Genomic DNA, 19,713 nt, shown 5'->3' on the forward strand with positions numbered 1-19,713 from the left:
AATTGAGATTTTGGTGATGATTTTTCGATCCAAAACCCCACTCCCTGAACCAGACTTATCAGCACTTGTAGCCTTTTGGGTCGGACCTGCATTCTCAACCTGACAAATGCATCACAGAAGGGATTATGAATTTACCTTTCCTGGTGTTGTTGATACATCCTGTCAGTGCTCACGTGTGGATAATTCCAATAAGCATATCACTCGTCCAATCCGACCCAGAACACCACTAATCTCATACCAAACGAATATCGACAAAATGCTCCTCTGAGTGCCCCCTCACCCTCAACACTGATCACGATTTCAGTGAAATATCTGATTAATTCTCAATTCTTCTTCTCTTGTGTCCATCACACAGGAAACTGTTCCATCTGTTCCTCGGAGGATTATAGGGGTTTTCAAGTATTTGTACAATGGAATTCATAACATCGTTCCGACCTCCTTTCTGAAGGTATGGTCACACACATCATTCCAGAAACACACACACTTTAATCCCAGAGGATATAAATACCACCATGACATACATGCAGAGCCAACTGAACATGTACACACTTCATAACAGGCCAGGACAACCACATACGCAGTGACATAGCCACTCGCAAAACCACATCTGTAACCACACACACCATGCAGAATATATCCCTGACTGTTGAGAGATAACTGATCATCTGTGGCCACTTTGTTGAAATATTTCATTAATTCTCAATTATTGTTTTCTTCTGTCCATCACACATTTTTTCATGTCCCTTTTCATGTCTCTCAGAAGTCCGAAGTTAACATCCTTCCGACCTCCTTTCTGAAGGTATGATCGCAAACACATCACTCAAACACACGCTTTAATCCCAGAGGGGACCTGACTTAACACACTCAAACATGGCGTCCTAGCTCAAGAGGGTTGAACGCACGGTTAGTTTCCTGCAGTAGAACCACCAAGCAACTCATGGGCCGAAATTACATGTGTGGGTTTTGCGAGATTGTGTGATGTCTAGAACAGGTTTACTTATTTCAGTGGATGAGTTGTTCATTTCTGAAGTAAATTAAAATTAAAATGTTCCTCCAGAGGTTAAATTTAGCGATCTGATCTGCCCGAAATTTATGGAGATCTTGGTGATGATTATTAGATCCAAGACCAGACTCGTCACCGGGGTGGTCCCTCATCATCACTTGTACCATTTAGAGTCAAACCTGCATTCTCAACCTCTTATAACGAAACAGAAGTAAAGCAGCAGAGGTTGTGAGTGCAGAGGACAATGTAAAAGATACAGGTGATGTGATGAAGATGGCTAATGGACATCAAAAGGCAAATTCGGAAAAGTATCACCGCTCAAAAAGAGCTTGAGCGAATGTAGAAAAATAAATGTTTTCCCGGTGTTACCAGTGTTGCTTCGTTTGGGTTGAAGTCGTGTGAACGGAAATGGACAGTTTGTGTCAATCACTTTGACGAGTATGGGTTAGTTTGGGTTGAAATGACGATTACGAGTATTGGTTAGTTTGGGTTAAAATCACTTTGACAGGTGTTATTAATTATAATAACTAGAACTGCCACTTTGTAACTGTTGGCAGTGATGGTCCGGTGCAAAGACGTCCCACTTTGATCAGACACGTGACCAATGAAATCCTCTTAAAAAAAAAAAAAACTCGATTCAGAATTTGATTTAAAAAATGAAATTTAAAGGAATTCAAACAATACTCAGATTCAAAATAATTTTTAATAATGGCTGCCAGAAATGCAACCGCCGATGTTTAAATTACCAAACTGTATTCCAAAATACTCGTTACTAATGTGTGTGAAGTTTCACATCATTCTTTTAAGCCGTACTGGAGTGTGAAAATAATTATTATTCTTCATCATAAAGGTTTCTTCTTCTTCACATATATATAATATTCTGGCTGCCAGACCATGTGATCTATCACATTTAAATTTTGTAAAGTTTGACTTCAACAGCATAAGCCGTTTCATGGAAAGTTATTTATTTATTTTACTTTGATCCAATATGGCTGCCCAACCACATGGCCTTTGAGATAAAAAAAAATGTCCGCCGCCTAGCATTGGGAAGGAGTTCATGTGTGTGATGTTTTGTGTTGATCGGATAAGGTTTGTTTTTTTTATCCAATATGGCTGACAAACAATGTGACCTATGACTTGATCGTTTTCAACATATATTTCCCAAGGCTGTTAGATCATATGTGTGGCGTTTCACATCGATCTAGTGAGCCGTTTTGGAGAAAGTTTGTATTTTCAAGCCAATATGGCTGCCGAATCATGCGACCAATGACATCATCAATACGAGAACGGCACTCAGTGGAGAGCATACCTCCGCCTGGTTGGCCATATCAATCAATGGTGAAGAATCCCTTAAAAAATTCTGCAAGCTGGATCGGATCTGGATCTTCACCAAAATTGAATCGATTCTTCTTTGTCTCACACAAACAACCTGTTCAACAAGTTTCGTCCAAATCCATCCATAAACTTTTGAGATATCCTGCTATGCATCGTTTTTGGCCCTATCTCCCAATGGTGAAGAATCACTTGAAAAAAATAAATAATTATATCCGAATCCATATTCAGATCTTCACCAAAATCCAATTGAATCGATCTTGTCAGACACCCAACCAATCCACAAAGTTTCGTCCAAATCCGTCCATAACTTTTTGAGATATCCAACTAAGGAATTGTTTAGGGCCCTATCTCCCAAAGGTGAAGAATCACTTAAAAATTCTAATAGCCGGATCCAAATCCGGATCTTCACCAAAATCTAATCATTTCGTCCTTGTCACATACGCTACATCTCTGACATATTTCGTCCGAATCCGTCCACAACTTTTCGAGATATTTTGTTCACAGACAAAAGGACAGACAAACAGACAGGGGTGAAAACATAACCTCCATCCACCTTTGGTGGCGGGGGTAATAATTCTCCCATACAATTTTTGCCTAGATTACGCTCAATACATTTCAAACTGATTGGATTAAGCATTGTACTTATGACCGGATTAAGTGTTGTATATGAAGGCACCGATGTCATGATCAACATATATTTTACTCCTCATGGGGAGTTCTTGACGATGTGTCAATTTTCAATTTTTTTCATGGAGCGTTTTCAGAGATACAGAGGTGCAAAGTTATTTTTTTATTTTTTTTTTCCAAAATGGCACCCGCACCTCGTGACCTATTATATCATTCTTATCATTTAAAAAAAATCTACTGCATTAGGTGCTCCTTTGGTGAAAATTCCGTGGCAATCGCTCAAGCGGGTTGCAGAGAAAATGAATTTAAAAGAAAATAAACGTGCAAAAACGGGAGAATAAAAAATATTAATAAACTTGACGAAAACAATTAGGTTCCAGTGTTCTGTCATTGTGTTAATTGAAACTGTCATTCTGGTGTTTCACAGGCAGGTTGTTTCATCAATGTATGTGTCGTCCTTCGGATGTCGGTAAACCTGGTCATCCCGTTTGTCGGCATTATATATACAGATATATATAGATATATACAGATATATATAGATATATAGATGTGTGTAAATGTGCATGTATTTGTATCATGTATAAGGGTAAGTGGGATCCATAGCTATAATGTATGAAGGATTTAATAATGCTTTGTCTAAATGCGTTGTGGGACTAAAACATTTTTCCTAAACTCAGTTTTCTGACTTCTTTTTTTTGTAGATCGAACCTGACACCTGCCCATGGGAGCCCTCCATATGGAGCTCCCCAAAGTGCGCTCCAACACATTGGTTGACCCCAGCAACTGAGATCCCTGGAAATGAAACCACATGTCTGGATGATATGGATGTTCACCTTAAGTTGATTTTGATGCTGAATGTAAAATATGTTGAGAGAACAAGAAAATAGTAGTGATTCGTAAGTTGGGTGGACTGTTTCATTGCATTACCTTTTGTAATAATTTCTTCATTGCAGATATAACAACAGGTTGAGAATTACTTGTATAACTGTGATTTTTGTGATTTTAAATGATATTTGGCCTCTTTTATTTTCACACTGAAATGTTGGAATCATAATTGATTATGATTTATTGATTAGGAACGGCTGATCTGCGTTTGTTTTGCTTAATTTGATTTCAAAGTCATCCAAGTAAAATTTTCTCTTTCTTTTGCTCATTGCAAACCCAAACCCTTCAGAATGTCTGGACTTCATTTCAAGGGAAGATCAGGAAGAAGAGATGGTGGAGATGAACATCTACGAAATCATCTTTCAAGTTGTGTACAATTCTTTGGCAATTCGCTGGATTCTTTTCTGTTTTACAAAGTGGATAAAGAGGCTGAAAAAGATGTACACCAATAAAATGCACCACAAAAAGAGGAAGAGGCGATGCACTTGCAAGCTTGAAAGCAAAGGACCAACCCTATGGCCAAGTTCCTGGGGTAAGGTGCTGCAGGATATGTGGGCAAGAAGCTGACCCAATCATGGAGCGTTACCATGATGCTCCCCTACAACGAGCAATCCTACAACGACAACGACACCCACACCCTACAACAATGACATGATGCTCCCCTACAACGAGCTGACCCAGTCATGGTGCTTTACCTCAATCTTGAGAGGGGTTGGATGACGTGATGCTTCCCTACAACGAGCTGCACAGAAACTTGCGGCAATGTTCCAGGCAGCCATGGTAGCCAATCCGCAAATGTAATAATACAAATGTAACTAATACATACAAATGTAACTAATACATACAAATGTAACTAATACACACAAATGTAACAGTAATATATAAATATCATCGCAGTAATTTGTGTGGTTATTATGACATTAATACATACAAATGTAACAGTAATACATACAAATGTAACTAATACATACAAATGTAACAGTAATACATACAAATGTAACAGTAATACATACAAATGTAACTGTAATACATACAAATGTCACAGTCATTAAATTTGGCCCACATACCAAGTATGACCCGGGGATTGTCCGAAGGGTATTTTAAGTGCTCCAATGGAACGGTTGATAAGGAACAGCTGGCTTCGCAAGTGACAAGTAATTCGGACTTGTGAAGATCAGGCATTCGAAGATGAGCACTTGGAGTTCACTCGTCCTGTCGTTGCTTTAATCATTGTAATCCTCCACAATCGTAATCCACAATCATTGAAATTGTAATCTATTGTAAATAACCCTGTATGTTTAAGGACTTTTAATAAACTGTAATCACTGTCCTTCAATAAACATTGTAAACAGTACCTGGTGTCATCGTTTTTTAATATTATTTAAGCATATTTTATGAAACTGTAACCATGTGCATTCATGGTCGCAGACATTTTTTTTAACTTTAAAAATTTTCCCCTATGCATCAGGAAATGCCGGGAACAAATCCCTCTCTTCCTCATTGAAACAATGCCCTGACATTTGCGGTGTCGACATTCGTGGGATTTTCCCCTATGAATCAGGAAATGCCAGGAACAAATCCCTCTCTTCCTCATTGAAACAATGCCCTGACATTTGCGGTGTCGACATTCGTGGGATTTTCCCCTATGAATCAGGAAATGCCAGGAACAAATCCCTCTCTTCCTCATTGAAACAATGCCCTGACATTTGCGGTGTCGACATTCGTGGGATTTTCCCCTATGAATCGGGAACCGCAGTTACCTATCCCTCGTTCCCCCCATTAAAAGAATGCCCCGACATTTGCGGTGTCGACATTCATGGGATTTTCTGCGAATCAGGATCTGCAGAGAACCTGTGACCCACCCCCCTTTTCCCACTGAAACAATGCCCCCACATTTGTGAATTCGACATTTGCAGCATTTTCCAGGAACGTATCCACCACTAATGTCGGGGCCTGACTTTATATAAACTACAACGGCACTTGGAAGAGCACATACCTCTACCAGGCGGAACAGTTTATACTTTGTATGCCATTGACAGGCCGCATCTGGATCCCGATCTGAACCAAAATCCAATCACCTTTTTCTTGTCACCTAACCAACTCATCCAATAAGTTATCATAATCTGTCCATATATTTTTGAAAAATCATGCTGTATATCGTTTTTGGCCCCATCTCTCAATGGTGAATAATCAAATAAAAATGAAAAAGCTCTTGTGGCCGGATTCGGATCTTTATGGGAGATAGGGCCAAAAACGATACATAGCAGGATATCTCAAAAAGTTATGGACGGATTTGGACGAAACGTGGTTAACAGGTTGCGTGTGTGACAAAGACCGAAGGAGAAATCAAAAGGATCTGAATCAAATTCAAATTCAAATGGAGAATTCAAAGGATCTGAATTTAGATTCGGATACGAGAATTATTTAAAACTAGCCGAAACCCGTGGAACATCCACGGAAGGGAGGATGTGGTGTATGGATAGAGTGTACCACTATGGATGGCATAGGGGATTTGCTTGTCCGAGTAAGAGTTAGGAAGAAAGATGAGAATGAAGAGTGCGTATATGAACAACGTATTTATTGCAATCTACTTAAATGACAACGCTACGATATACTTTTGAAAAATGAATGGATTCATAATAGGAATCCGCATAGCACTGGCGCAGTGGTATGTGTCAATGGAAAGGAACAGCAGTAGAACCATAGACTTTTAAAAAATGAACGGATTAGTAAATCGACTGGAACAGATTTTTCGAGTATGGCTGTATGTGATAAACAAAGAGCGCGGTTGGAAGAAATTATGGTAAACCCACCTGATGAGGTTAGCGTACACCACGATCGATGACACCGGCACAAATGCATGCTCAGGATTGTCCACTCAGTGGACGGCTTGCTGTCGCCTTCGACTGTGCAATCAGCGGACGGCTTGCTTCGCCTTTACCCAGCAGACGCCAATAAGATGGCGTCGTATCGGCAGTTAATCGGATGCTTTTGGGCCCCAACGTCGGCTAATTCAGATTTTTCGAGTATGGCTGTACGTGATAAACAAAGAGCGCGGTTCGTAGATCGTAAATCCATTAGTGCCGTGGGCATCGGGTCACTGGGTGCGGCGTAAAAGGGATTACAAAGTCGAGTCCTTACGCTATTATTATATAGATTGTAAGTGATTCTTCACCATTGAGAGATCGGGTGAAAAGCGACAAACAACGTGATATTTGAAAAAGTTATGGACGAGTTATGACTAAACTTGGGATGAGTTGATTCGGTGACAAAAAAGCCGATTCGATTTTGGTTCAGGTCCGAATCCAAATCCGGCCTTTCAGTGGGATACAAAACGTACCTGGCGGAGGAATGCTCTCTACTGAGTGCCGTTCTAGTTATTACTTTTCTTGATGGTGCATCACAAACTTGGAAATGTCTTCTGAATTATCTTTGTGTCATGATCGTAGAATATCTAAGGAGAAATACTGCTCAACCACAAATGTCCAATTTGCCATTCCTGTGGATTCATTGGTTGTTTGTTTTTAATCTGCAGTTCATCTGATACAACCTGAAAGAAAACAATAATTACCTTGCATTATCATGGAATTATTCCACCCTGAAATCTGTCCCATATTTTTTTTACCACACCCTGTATAAGGAAAAGGTCATCAACTGCATCATGCACGTATTACTTGATTGGACCAATACCCTTGATGACCACAAGTACTAAAACGAAGAATAGACAAAAGAGTAGGGACACAAATCTAAAAAGACTACTACATGTCATGCCGCAAAGAGGTTTTAAAAAGTGAAACGTATGACCAGGTGTATATATGGATGAGGTGGCATTGGGATAAAAAGGACACATTTGTATCACCAGCAGCAGCTTCATAGACTGGATTATCTACACAGGATATATGGACCACTGTACAAAATGGGGGTTCAATACAATGATCACGTGATGCAAATGGCGTTCAGTGCTTGATGTGATCTTTAACACAACTGAATCCTTCCATCATTTGCTAACAGTCAGCATTTAAAAAAGGGCAGAGCCTGGACAAGCATAAAAAAACCATTGCGCAGCCTTGATGAAGGAATATTTTTTTGTATACAAAGTCAAGGCTCATAGAAAAGATAATGCACTGAACAGACCAGGACGTAACCGGACGAAAGTACAGTAGAGAGAGGGGGAAAGCGGGGGACGACACCAACTGCGGAGTTGAAGGACAAGATAGAGGGAGACTTGGACAAACAATCGGTGTGGGAAGGAATGGGGGACAGGAAAGGATGCATGGGGTGGACAAGATGAACACAGAAGGAAACTCTCAGGAAGGAATGGATCCATGGGTGGACAAGATGAATACAGAAACTGTAAGTTTGTAAGAAAGAAGGCTTGGGGGTGAGGGGAGAGGATAGAGGAGTTAATGAGGATAGAAAAGATCATGGTTTTGGATTGGGGATGATCAGACATTGGTGAACAGCTGTTTTGAAGACCTGGAGGGAGGAGTGGGATAGAAAAAAGTTTGGGAGTTTGTTCCAGAGACGGGAGAAAAGAGGAATGAAAGAGTGAAGGTGAGCAGAGAGCCTAGATTTTGGTCGTTTCAACAGAAGAGGGTTGCTGGCAGATCTTGTGTGTCCTGCAGGAATATTTGGGGGACAGAGCACAGAGAGAGCTGGGGGAGCAAGGCCAGAGAGGAGCAAGGTCGGTAGAAGACAGTGAGAACGCCAATTTAGGTGAGAAATGATCCTGGATTTAGGGAGTTTCACCAGAAAGGGGTTGATGGTGGACCGTGTGTGCCCTGCAGAAACCTGAGGGGGAAGGACAAAGCACAGAAAGAGCAGAGGGTGCAAGACCAGAAAGAAGATGGTAGAAGACAGAGAGACCACAGATCTGTCTGTGAAGGTGAAACGCTCATCTCTTCGACTCAGCTTCATCGTGTGAGATTCCATTGATCTTGAAGGTATTAGTTTCCACTGTGTCTAGCTGAACAAAGTGTGAGGCAAGGGACCAGCCCATAGCGAAGAGCAGTACTCCATCAAGCTGTGGATGAAGGCCTTGTTGGTGGATAGGAATTCAGGTGTACCAAAGAAGGACTTTGTACGACGGAGGATGCCCAGTCCGGCGACGAGCTTTAGAGGCCAACTTTTAAATGTGGTTTGCCTAAGAAAAATTGTGGCTGATAGTGAGAACAAAGGAGGTTGAATGACTGAACTTCCTCAAGAGGATTGTTAAGAAAGTAGATAGGAGGGTTTCACTCACGGTCCTTTTAGAGCGAGAGAATGAGAGTGGCATTTGTCTGGATTGAAAGACATATTCCATGTGTGATCAGCTTGTGAATTTGTCATGGCTGCTGCCTGCCTATTTGAAGGATGTGGAGTGGCAGATGGTGGAGTTATCGACAAATAGATAAAAGGGATTTTCCATAAAGTGAGAGATCATTAATGAAGATTTGTAATAAGACTGTGCCCAGAACACTCCCCTGGGGCACTCCAGCTTTGACAGGGAGAGAAGATGAAAGGATTCTGTTGAGAGCTACATATTGGTTATGAGTAGAGGAAGTCAGTAAGCCCTGATTGTGTGGAGTTGGCCTTGGATGCCATTGTTTGAGAGTTTGGAGAGGAAGGCAGGATGCCAGACTGTATCAAGAGATATGTCTTGACAGAAAGCCCAGATCTCATGTTTCACATTGAGGGCCTCCATCCATTATTGGGTGAGGGTGAATAGCCACAGAATGTCCAAGGTAGACCTGGTCTGAATACAAATTGGTGATCTGAGATGAGGCCGTCAGAGAAAAGGAAGGATTTCATATCAACTGCCATGATGGATTTCATGACTTTGCTGATGATTGGAAGTACGCTGATAGGGCTGCCATAAAGGGGGTCCGTTTTGCACCCTGTTATCCAGTGCATGTGAATCGAAAAGGGGGGTTAAGCAATTGTTTCACTTCTGTCTGTCTGTCTACAAACATCAGTTTATGATTGAGGAACTTGATTTCAAATGAATGTTATATTTTGTCATAGAATGTTCAGGTGATGAGGTGGAGGAGCCGGGGTGAAGAAAATGGGCGATTGAAAGGTGTTTCGCTGAGTGCTGCAGGTTTCTATGCAGCAAAACATCATCCAACCCCCTCTTGAACGGGAGGTACTGCTCCATCACTGGGTCGGCATCTTGCAACTTGTCAGCGACTGACTTCATATCCTGCAACACCTCAGCTAGGAACTTGATGGTCAAGTTGGGCCTTGCAACCTCTTCTCTCTCTTCACTGCCCTCCTCCTCATCGTCCACCTCCTCGGAAGCCTTGGTGATGGCCTCCAACTCCTCCTTATTCAGCTCCTCACCATGCGAGGCTATGCACTCCTCCAATTCCTCAGGCTCCATGTTGTCGAAACCTTCCTCTCCCACTTGTCGTGCCAACCCGGCAATTTGCCACCTGTCTTCCATGCTGTCTGGAAAGCCACTAAAGTATTTCACTGCCTGTGGCCATAGATTTTGCCAGCAAGCATTGATGGTGGAGGCATTGACTTCGTCGATAGAGTCCTTGATGGCACTGATACAGTGCGCTATGTCGAAGTTCTTCCAACATTTCCCGACGGTAAGTTCAGGGGCAAACACAACAGCATCCAATATGTGATGGAAGGTGTGGCAGGTGTAATGTTTTAAACATTGAAATCACCCCTTGGTCTCGTGGTTAGATCAGGGAGGTGGTGTTGGGTGGCAGGACGATGGCCTTGACATTGGCATGGGCCACCCTCGGTGACTCAGGAGAATCTTGAAGGAGAGGTTCTTGTCTGCCATGTGCCTATCCACTTGAAGGACAAAACAGTTGTGGAACCAATCCACAAAAATGGTAGCTATTACCCACACCTTTCTGTTGGCCATCCAAAATATGGGCAGAGTTTGCTTGTTTTTTTCCCTTGAAAACACGTGGGTTGGGTTCAAGGTACGGTACACCATCAATGGCTTAATCATGCAGTCCCCTTTGACATTGGGGCATAGGAGAAGAGATACCCAATCATTAGCATCCTTGAAGCCTGATGCTGTCCTCTGTCACTTCGAGATGAAAGTCGTCGTGGGCATTTTCTAGCAGAACAGGCTCGTCTCATCTGCAATGAAGACCTGCTCCAGTACATACCCCTTCTCCTCGATTAGCTGTGCAAGTTGAGCAGGGAAAGTTGCAGCTACGTCGTGGTCATATTTTGCACATACCTGCAGGCTCAATCTGTCAGTATGTTCTTCCAACCAAATTGTTGATAGCTCACGGCTTACCGAGCGTCCACTTCCCAAGCGTGCCATAAAGATTGTTGTACCATCTTCAGAGAGTGTAAGTGAGGTCTAGAAGGCCTCAATGATCCACTATAGATCTTAGTTTTGCATTGATTTATTTTACATCAGTCTGTTGATATTGTTGCGGATATGGAATTTGGCCTCCATCCATATCCGCTTGTAAATATTCCCCTATTTCCCCAATACTCCCCAACTATCCCCAATCCCCCATTCCCTAGTCCCATTGTCTGTAAACAACACTCTGTAGAACCGACCTGCCCCTTTTTTCCCCCATTAAATGTCGTGCCCAGGTTCACCGCATCTCACGTAGACAACTATAGGACATCTTGCTAGTTATTCTTAGTCTATGTCAGTTAAGGACTCGTTTCCATTAATTCTGACTCTTCGTTGCACCAGAATGTGATTGTATGGCACCAGTAGTGAGTTTAGGACCTCCCCATACCTCCTCCCATCTTCCTCATGAAACTACAACAACAACAACAACTACAACAACAGCGCGCGGGGAGTGTGCGTCCTCACTCCGGCTTGGTTAGCCGCCATTGCCCATGTGCTCCGACGGGGTTACCACGAAGGGGCTGACTGTCAGCTCCTCGTCAAGGGCGGAGCCCGGTAACCCCCCCGCACCCAATAAGAAGCGGCGGGCCGATTCCATCTGGGGCGGAGCTAACGAGCCGAGGGCGTGTCACTCCCCGCTGGATATACGCAGCGACTTACCGGAGGTGACGTCAGATGCGCCCCCAGCTTGAGGAGAAACAGACGCCACCTCCAGCGCGCCGATACCTCCCTGCATCTTTTGGACCGCGCTATCCTGTCCCTGAGCCAAGGTGCACCTTGTGCTGTCCATCGACTACCTGCCCTTCCTTGCCATCAATCCCTGTGTGAGTCAGTCTTGTCCCGTTTATCTGTGGTCTGTCGGGAATAAGATAAGTGTGTCTAAGTGCCTACCTTCCTATGCTGTACCTCTTGTCCTTGTAATCTAAACGTTCCGCATACAAATATTATAACCTCCTCCGGAGGTCTTGAGAACTGTACCCCTGGTGTCGTGTCATCTAACCCAGCCGTTGTGTCCTTTCCTTAATTGATTTAGCATAGCGCGATTTGGCCAACGTTCGAGTGGAATCGGGTAAACTGTGCAGACGCGGTCATACCAAACCACTCGGTAAACTAACATCCAAAACCGCGTCTGTAACAATTGGTGTCGGGAAGTGGGATTCGATCCGGAGCGCGTTTCACGCGCTCGAAATTATAACAACGAAATTTAATTGTGTTTTACAAAAAAAATAAAAACCCGAATTTTCAAAGTCGCGCTATGGCAGACCAAGACGGCTGGGTTCCGGTAGAAGAGAGTGAGGCAGGGTCGATCCAGGACCAAATTGAGGGACAAGAGGAGAGCGAAGCAGTGAGGGTAGCAGATTCGCAAAATAGCGTCGTCGCGCACGAGGTTACGGGCGTGCGAAATGGCGCCTCGCACATGGCCACGGCGCCCACGCCCGCGACCGTAGTAGCGCCGCTGGTAGATTTGGACCTTTTTTTTCATACAAATGAAGGCCCTTATGGCCCAGAATAGCGAGAAAATGAGGGAGGAAATGAGGGCTCAGAGTGAGCAATTAGGGGTAATGGGAAACCAAATGGGGATAATGGGAAGCCAAATGGGGGTAATGGGGAACCGGATGGATGCTCAGGGTGAGCGATTGGAGGGCCAAATGGGGGTAATGGGGAACCGGATGGATGCTCAGGGTGAGCGATTGGAGGGCCAAATGGGGTCCAATAGCGAGAAATTGAGGGATGACATGGGGGCCCAGATCGGGGGGTTAGGGAGTAGAATAGAGGGATTAGACAATAGATTAGGGGAAATACAGGAGGGGTTAATGGGGGTAGAAAACAGAATGGCCGTTCAGGAGAATCAAATGGAAGGGATGAAAAAGGGGTTAGAGGGGTTAGAAAACAGTATGGAAGGCAAATTGAGGGACATGAGGGACCAAGCGGAAAGGGAAGTTAAACAAATGGGGCAGCAGATAGAGGAGGTCAGAATGGGGGTAGAAACCAAACTGGATGCTCACAGGGAGGAAATGGAGCAGATGAGGGTGGCATCTGGGCAGGAGATGCAAGTGATGGGAGAAGAGATCAGAAGAGGTGTGAGTGAGGAGGTCGGAGGAGTGCGCGAGGAGGTGAGGCACTGTAAGGAGCGCATGGAGAAGGAGGTGAGAAAGGGGACTGTAAAATTGCAAGGTGGTATAGAGGAGTTGACGCTGGGAGTAGAACAACTGACAGTGGGACAAAAGGAGTTGGGGGACCAGGTAAAGAAGAACACAGCGGTAATAGAGGGTTTAAAATCGACACAGAAGGAGATGAAAAAGGACGTAGGGGTAATTAAAAAAGAGTGTCAGACGGTACATGAGGACCTGACGAGGAAAATGAACAAAGTGGTAGAGGTGATGGAGGTTAAAGAGCGGGAGGTGCGGGAGCACATAGAAAAAAATAAAGTGGAGTTAGAGGAAGAACTTAAAGGGGCGCACGAGGAGATGAAGGAGGTGAAGCAGAAATTAGAAGAAGTGGAAGAAGGGGTGAGCGAAATTAAAAAGCGACGGAGAGAGGATAAGAAAGAGATAAAAGAGGAGGTAAAAGAATTGGTCCAAAGTCTGTGTTTGGATCGTGATGATGTGCTCATTAACCGGATGAGGGATTCGCAGGTGATGGAGGAGAAGCGAAGAGAAAGAGGACCCGGTGTAAGTGGTGACCAATATGGTCGTGCGTATGATGCGCCAGGTGATTTAATAAGCTTGGGGGTCGAGATAGACCCGGATGTTCGTGAGAGGCCAAGAGTGAGGTGTATGGCTGGTCCGGAGGGTATGGAACGAGAGGTGCAAGGTGTGGGTGAGCAAGGTTGTGGTGGTATGGAATGGGTAGCGGGTTGCGGAGGTGTGACCCATGCATCGACACCAACAGGGGTAGTTGTTGGAGGGACCGGGGAGGCACGAGAGCCCCTTGGGGGTAATGTACTGTGGGGGCCCGGCCGGTTCGGCCCCGCGCTGACCCTGCAAGGGGCGACGCACGGGGTCCGGCAGGCGGGCAACGACTCGCACACGAGGTGGTCCCACAAGGTCCCACTCGCGCCGTATGACGGCAAGAGTGATCTACGCGCGTACCTGGCGCAGTTTGACTGTGTGTGTAAGGGCAACGGTTGGGGTGAGGACGAAGGTGGAGTACACCTGGTGGCCGCATTGCGCGGCGCGGCGGCGGAGGTGCTGACGGCATTACCAGCGGGTGCTCTCACCCTGCCAGCCCTCCGCGACGCCCTAATTAATCGATTCGGCATTGAACAGCAGAGCGAGCTTGTTAAAGCTCAGCTCGCGCTGCGAAAACGCAAGCCCCAGGAAGCCATCGGGGAACTTGCCCACGACATTCGCCGTGCAGTGGGGATCGCACATGCTAGCATGGCAGCGGATTCCCGGGAAAGCCTGGCGCTGGACCATTTTATCCAGGCCCTCCCGGATATTGAGCTCCGGCAACAGCTCGCCATGTGGCGCCCGCAGACTCTGAGCCAGGCGGCTGACGCTGCGGCCCGTTGGGAAGCAGCGAGGCCCCTGGCCCGGGGGGGCGAGCGTCTCGCAATGGCGGTCCGCCAGGTGGGACCCCCGATGGAGGGCGGACCCCTTAGGGGGCCCGCCCCCGACGTGGGTCCTGACCTGGCGGGCATGGTCCGGAGGCTGTTGGACCAGCGCCTGGCGGGACCTGGACCATGGCAGGCGGCCCCGGAGGTGGCCCGCGGTGGACCACGAGCGGGTAATCCAATTCGGACCTACAGGGGGGGAAATTTGGAATTCCGGAGGCAAGCACCTTATCAGGTGAGGTGCTATACTTGCAACCGTCTGGGTCACCTGGCGCGGCACTGTCGAGCCACGCGCCGGGATGATCCCCGGCGGTTGAGGTCCTCAACTCCGCCCAGGGGGGAGCGGGTTAGCCGACCCCAGACACCCCCCCTCCCCCCCCCCCCCCCCGCCAGACCCCGGGAAACTAGAAGGTGTCGGCACGTAGGGTGGTGTTCGGCAGAAGAGGATGGAGGAGAGCCCTCATTGACGCGACAGGTCATTTATTGTGGCCAAATTGGAACCGGTAGCCTGACAATTAGATGCAAAATTGCCGGCGTGGGGGTAGACGCCATAGTGGACACAGGAGCTAGCGCCACGATCATCAGCCCTGTGGTCCTTGATTCGAGCGCAGGTGGCTGGGATAAGATCCAGCGCCTGCAAAATTATAGTTTGCAACTTGCTACCGGGGTAACGGCCCCGATCATAGGGCGTGGTTCTGTGACCCTCAAGTTAGGGTCGGTAAGGAGGGAGATAGATGTTTGGGTGGCGGAGGTGTGCGACCCATGTTTAATAGGGTTGGATTTGTTGACTGCCAGCGGTTGTAAAATCGACTTGTGCCGGGGGATCCTGCAGGTGGGAGTAGAAGAGCTGCCGTTAGGGGGAGTGAGCATGGCCGAGAGAGCGGAGCTGGAGGCTTCCGAGGCCGTGACCATCCCCCAAAGGGCCGAGGCGATAGTGCCGGCCCGGTGGGCAGCTCGCCCAACGTGGCAGGAGTCCTGCGGCCTGGTCGAACCGGTGGCAGCGCAGTCCATACCGGGTTTAATCGTGGGCCGCACCCTTGTAAAAACGGACGGACCAGTAGTGGCCGTCCGAGTAATAAATATGAGTACAGAACCACGCACTATAGTAAGGGGCACGAGGGTAGCTGGCTGCACCCCAGTTGAGGAAGTCGCGACAGTGAGGGGCGAGAACGTCCAGCCGAGCCGACCCCGGGGGGAGCCTTCAATAAGAAGTAGGAATTGGCCCGATCCCATTTGCGAGATGGTAAATCGTAGTAGCGTAGAGTTGGGAGGTACCCAGAGGGAGGCCTTACACAAACTGGTTGGGTCCCATTTGGACCTCTTCTCCCTGTCCACCGAGGATATTGGACGTACGGGCCTGGTGAAACATCAGATCCACACCGGTGAGGCCCGGCCTATTCGTCAGGCCGCCCGACGGCTCCCTTGGAGCAAGAGGGCGGAAGCTGACGAGCCGGTTGAAAAAATGCTCGACGCAGGCGTGATCGAGCCCTCGGGAAGTCCTTGGATGTCACCTGTTGTGCTGGTCAAAAAGAAGGATGGGACCACGCGGTTCTGCGTGGACTATCGCCAGCTAAACAACGTGACACTCAAGGACTCATATCCCCTGCCAAGGATTGATGACACCCTCGATGCCGTTGCGGGCTCAAATTGGTTCTCGACTTTGGACCTCAAGAGTGGGTATTGGCAGGTGGAAATGGATAGGGCAGGGAAGGAGAAAACGGCATTCTCCACAGGTAAGGGACTGTATCAGTTTACTGTGATGCCGTTTGGTTTGTGTAACGCCCCCGCCACCTTTGAAAGATTGATGGAGCATGTACTAGGCGGCATGCCATGGCAATCATGCCTGGTGTACCTGGATGACGTCCTAGTACATGCCCAAACGTTCCCCCAGGCAGTAGCTAATTTGGACCAGGTGTTCGGGTGCCTCAGACAGGCAGGGTTGAAGCTGAACCCGAGTAAGTGCACCTTGTTTGCCAAGGAGGTGGCCTATTTAGGCCACGTCATCGGTTGCGAGGGGGTAAAAACGGACCCAGACAAAATTAAAGCGGTAGAGGAGTGGCCCGCACCACGTACCATCAAAGAGGTGCGGGGATTTTTGGGACTCTGCTCCTACTACCGGCGCTTTGTGGCGAAATTTGCGGAGTTGGCCCGTCCCCTCCACCGGCTTACGGAGAAGGGGACGCGATTTAATTGGACACGGGAGTGCCACGAGGCCTTCCAAAAATTGAAGGGGTGTCTAACATCCGCACCCCTTCTAGCTTACCCCACTAGTGACGGGACATTTACCCTGGACACGGATGCGAGCCAGGAAGGATTGGGCGCAGTTTTGTCTCAGACACAGGAGGGCGTGGAGAGAGTGATTGGTTACTATAGTCGGGCCTTAAGTAGGCCCGAGCGAAATTATTGCGTCACTCGCAAAGAGTTATTGGCTATGCTGGCTGCCATGAACCATTTCCACCCGTACTTGTACGGGCGGAAATTTTTGGTTAGAACTGACCATTCCTCCTTGCAATGGCTCCTTCGGTTCAAGGAACCAGAGGGCCAAATTGCAAGGTGGTTGGAAAAGTTGCAGCAGTACGATTTTGATGTGGCCCATAGGGCCGGGAAGGCCCATGGTAATGCGGACGCACTCTCTCGGCGTCCTTGTCTGGGGGAAAACTGCAAATTTTGTGCGAGACACGAGGAGAGGGAACAATTGGGCGATTCGGACCCGACCCTCGTTGTCCGGGCAACACGGGTGAGAGGGCCAATTTTGCCACTAACCGCAGATGAGGAATTCGGAACTTTGGCATGGAGCACGGCCCAGCAGGAGGATCCTGTCCTGGGGCCAGTGTTCAATTGGGTCAAATTGGGGCAAAGACCAAAGGGGGAAGAGGTCACCCCCCTCGGGGCGCAAACAAAGGCATATTGGGCTCAGTGGCAGACCCTGGAATTGAAGGATAACATCTTGTATCGCAAGTGGGTGGAGGTTCCCTCTGATAAAACTTCCTGGCTGGTGATAGTCCCTGACAAATTCAAGAACGTCATATTGCAACAGGTGCATGGTACCCGCTCCGGCGGCCATTTGGGCAGGACAAAGACAATATCTCGGGTCCGCCGGAGGTTCTATTGGGTGAATATGGGGCGCGACATACAGGACTGGTGTCGGAGATGCGACGCCTGTTCTGCCAAAAAGGGACCAGCACGGAGGATGAGGGCCCCCCTTCAATTACATCAGGTGGGGGCCCCCCTTGAGCGGGTGGCTATGGATATTCTAGGACCGCTGCCCCGCACCCGCCAAGGTAATAAGTATATCCTCGTTGTAATGGACTATTTCACCAAGTGGCCGGAGGCCTACGCCCTCCCCAACCAAGAAGCAGGGGTGGTAGCGCAGGCCTTCGTGGAAGGATTTGTGTGCCGGCATGGGATTCCACAGGAGTTGCACACCGACCAGGGACGAAATTTTGAGAGCAAATTGCTAAAAGATGTGTGCAGTCTCCTGTCAATTCGGAAAACCAGAACAACGCCTTTAAGACCTCAATCTGACGGGATGGTGGAAAGATTCAACCGAACTTTAATCCAACAACTGGCACTGTTCACCGCCACCCGTCAGGATGACTGGGACGAACATCTCCCTTATTTGCTCATGGCCTACCGAACCAGCCAGCACGGGGCCACCGCATGCAGTCCAGCGTTGCTTATGTATGGGCGGGAGTTATGGGCTCCCGCCGACTTGCTATGCGGTCCCGTGCCAGACACAGTGGTTAACCCGCCGAGGGAGGGGTACGCACGTCACCTAGAGGAAGGCATGGAGCTAGTCCATGCCTTCGCCCTCAGCCAACTCCATCTGGCGGGGGAAAAGATGAAGCGCAGGTACGACGACCGGAGCCAGGGGAGTCAATACGCTCCGGGGAGGAAGATTTGGTTCTTTAATCCCCGGAGGCGGAAGGGAAGGTGCCCAAAACTCACCTCCCCCTGGCAAGGCCCAGGAGTCGTCCTGTCGCAAATCTGTGACATGGTCATTAAGATCAAAATGGGGCCACGAGCCCTCCCTCGGATCGTCCACGCCGACCGGATAAGGCCTTACACCGGCGAGCAGGCGCCCCCGTGGATTGCCTCGGCTGTAGATGCCGAGGCGGGACCCAGTACCTCTGAATAAGGGGGGCTTATTAGTGCCAGAGGACTGGGGGATTGATGAGCGATGGGCCCAGTGGGTAAGGGTGGCATCCCTGCCACCCTTCCCATGTGGGGCAAAGGAGCAATAGATTATGGGGTGTATGGCAGTGAAAACTAGCCCGGGTGGGTTAGGTTATATTGACAGGGATCTAGCGAAGATGACATTAGGTGACGATAAGGTTAGGTAGTGACTGATACCTGTAGTGGGGACGCAGGTAGATTAGAGGGGATGATAATGACGTGGGAGCGCAATAGTTTAAAGGGACGACTGGGAAGCGCAAGTTTCAGAGGGGAGTAGTTAGATGAGATGATGCTGTGTGAGAACTGGACAGGTGTGTGGAGCAGTGTGGAGCAGTGTATGAGTAATGAGTGTTGTGGATCAGCGCGAATGCGCTTGGGGAGAGAAGGGTGCAGGTGGCACCAGGTGTGAGAGCACAGGTGTGCAAGTGCAGGTGTGTGGAATATATGGAGCAGAGAATGAGTGGTGTGGAGAGAGTTGGAGTAAGTGGTACGGAGTGGTGTGCATGGTGCGAAGGTGTGGATGGGGGAAGAGTGGACCCCTTTCACGAGTACCCGGGGCGGGTAGTGTAAGTGTTAGGTAGAGGGTATAGGTAAATTGTGGTTGGATATTGGCATTTGTGGTGCGGTTGCAGAATGGTATAGTGGATGGGTGCATTAGTGTTGTGGAAATGGCTGGGCGTGTAGCCTGTTAGTGTGTGTAGTTGGTTGGGCACTCCACCACTGTGAGGATGTCGGCCAGGTGAGGCCGCAGGTGGGCTCTGGGAGCCGGTAGAGTGGTGGATGGGGCCCGAGGATCCGGAGGACGGACCC

At 47.8% G+C, this 19,713-nt stretch overlaps 1 long non-coding RNA gene across 1 annotated transcript; it reads left to right on the forward strand.

Annotated features, from left to right (window-relative positions):
• The first annotated feature begins 391 nt into the window (after window positions 1-391).
• LOC137415413 (uncharacterized) lies at window positions 392-3,974 on the forward strand. Its single transcript, XR_013621720.1, has 3 exons — window positions 392-448; window positions 761-799; window positions 3,667-3,974. It is a non-coding gene; the product is annotated as an uncharacterized LOC137415413 (long non-coding RNA).
• Window positions 3,975-19,713: the final 15,739 nt, after the last annotated feature.

The sequence above is a fragment of the Myxine glutinosa genome, unplaced genomic scaffold, assembly GCF_964187855.1.
Source record: "Myxine glutinosa unplaced genomic scaffold, kmMyxGlut1.1 SCAFFOLD_3403, whole genome shotgun sequence".
Taxonomy (NCBI): Eukaryota; Metazoa; Chordata; class Myxini; order Myxiniformes; family Myxinidae; genus Myxine; species Myxine glutinosa.